The sequence below is a fragment of the Gossypium hirsutum genome, chromosome A01 (genome assembly GCF_007990345.1).
Source record: "Gossypium hirsutum isolate 1008001.06 chromosome A01, Gossypium_hirsutum_v2.1, whole genome shotgun sequence".
Lineage (NCBI taxonomy): Eukaryota > Viridiplantae > Streptophyta > Magnoliopsida > Malvales > Malvaceae > Gossypium > Gossypium hirsutum.
The window spans coordinates 5,242,364-5,244,773 of NC_053424.1; the positions used below are offsets into that span (position 1 = coordinate 5,242,364).

Sequence of the window (2,410 nt, forward strand, 5' to 3'; positions counted from 1 at the left end):
GAATCGTAAAACTCCCTGATCTTTTAATTTGTTGGGCAGCTTATTCTATAGAATGGCTGAGCAAACTGCGTTTAACTCCACATGCGACGCTTCATCTAACTTCCTTTTATTTACTAGAAGCTCCTTTAAAAATTTAACTGCGTTCGGCATCCACGAAAGGGCTTCAATAAATGGTAAGTTAATATGTAATTTCTTTAAAAGTTTAAGGAATTTACCAAATTTTTCGTCTGAGCGGTCTTTCCTTGTCGCATTAGGGTATGGCACACGAGGTTTGTATTTTGCACTTACCGATTTCTTCTCATTGTGGCCTACCTCACATTTACCTTTGCTTACCACAGTTTCTTGCCCTGGTTCTGGTTCAGATGCAACTAACCCTTCCTCATCTTGAATGGCAATTGCGTTGAGTTGCTCCCTTGGGCAGCTACCTTGCGGTCGTTCAAAAATCAACTTGGTGAGCTGTCCTATTTGAGTTTCGAGTCCTTGGATTGACGTTTGTTGATTTTTAAGTGCTGTCTTAGTATTCTTAAAACGAGTTTCTGACACCGAGATAAACTTTGTGAGCATCTCTTCAAGGTTTGGCTTCTTTTCCTGCTGATAAGGAGGTTGTTGGAAACTTAGAGGGTGCTGTGGCCTTTGATTCCCTTGACCACCCCACGAGAAATTGGGGTGGTTCCTCCAACCTGCGTTATAAGTATTACTGTATGGGTTATTTTGAGGTCTAGAATTATTATTACCCATGTAGTTTAATTGCTCATTCTCCAGGCTGTGGCCATAGGGTGGATATTCTGTATTGCTCGATTCACCTCCACTTGCTTCACATTGCATTACTGGGTGAACTTGTGAAGAGCCAAGAAAACCATCAATTTTTCTATTTAAAAGTTCTACCTGATTTGAGAGTATGGTGACTGAATCGATGTTAAAAATTCTGGCTACTTTCATCGGCTTTGTCTTCATAACTTGCCACTGATAATTATTCAGCGACATTTCTTCTATAAATTCGTAAGCCTTTTCAGGTGTTTTGTTGTTGATGGTCCCACCAGCTGTTGCGTCAACCATTTGTCTAGTCGAGGGGTTCAGGCCATTATGAAACGTTTGAACTTATAGCCAGAGTGCTAACCCATGGTGAGGGCATCTTCTCAAGAAGTCCTTGTATCTCTCACATGCATCATAGAGTATTTCTAAATTCATCTACATAAAAGAAGAAATATTATTCCTCAGTTTAGCTGTTTTAGCCGGCGAAAAATATTTTAATAAAAACTTTTTGGTCATTTATTCCCAAGTAGTAATTAACCCTAGTGGTAACGAGTTCAACCACTATTTAAATTTATTCTTCAATGAAAAGGGAAACAACCGAAAGTGTATTCCAAGAAATTTGCCAAATGAGTATTTGGATCCTCATCCTGTAAGCCATCAAACTGAACAAACTATTGTATCCTTTAAATTGTGTTAGTTTTCAGTTCAAAATTATTTGCAGCAATTGTAGGCCTAACTATACTCAATTCAGTTCCTGTTAAAGTAGGTTTAGCATAATCATACATAGTGTGTAGAGTAGGATTCTGATTTACTGGATTAGCAGCAATCACAGGAGGTATCGGGTTTTCTCGATTTTCAGACATCTCCTTGGTTGTGGTTTGAATATCGTCCTCTTGCTCTTCCTCTGTGTATCTTAAGCTTCGCCTTATTTCTCTTTGATTTCTGTGAGCTATGCGTTCAATCTCACTGTCAAAAAGCAGTGGTCCTGACGAGTTTCTTCTAGCCACAAACTATAAGAACCTGCCAGAAGAGAGAAAAAGAGAATTTAATAACAAAGATTAAAATAAAATTTAAATTGCAATAAAAGTAAATGGCTAAATTAATAAAAATCGAGTGTTCCTAATATCTTAGTTCCCCGACAACGGCGCCAAAAACTTGATATGTGATATTTGTGACAGGTTTTAAATATTTATAATTAATCATTCTTAAAACTAACTATTATCACGATAAAGGCAAGTGTACCTATCAAACAGTAGTATAGCTTTAGCAAGACCGGATTGTCGAACCCAAAGGAACTAAAAGTACTAGTAATTACTTTTTTTTTTATCTAGCCTAAGAATTAAGGGATTTGTTTATCTAACAAAACTAAAGGGGCACAGAGAGAAATTGGGGAAAATACTTTTAGGAAAAACTGATTGATTAAGACAATATCTAAGGAAAAATCCACCTAGACTTCACTTGTTATTTGACTCTGAACCGGACGATTTACTCATTTGACTTGATCCGTAGAAATCCCTAATTTATATTATTATCTCGGTCGAGACTAACAACGTCTAACCCTAGGTTGATTAATTGAAATCTCTTTCTAATTAACTCACTAGTGTTGCATTAACTAGTTTTATGGATTCCCTTATTAGGTTTCACCCTAATTCGGCAA

At 37.0% G+C, this 2,410-nt stretch overlaps 1 non-coding gene across 1 annotated transcript; it reads left to right on the top strand.

Moving 5' to 3' along the window:
* Nucleotides 1-1,114: 1,114 nt before the first annotated feature.
* LOC121207677 (small nucleolar RNA R71) lies at nucleotides 1,115-1,221 on the top strand. The gene has a single exon (XR_005902808.1). It is a non-coding gene; the product is annotated as a small nucleolar RNA R71 (small nucleolar RNA).
* The last annotated feature ends 1,189 nt before the right edge of the window (nucleotides 1,222-2,410 follow it).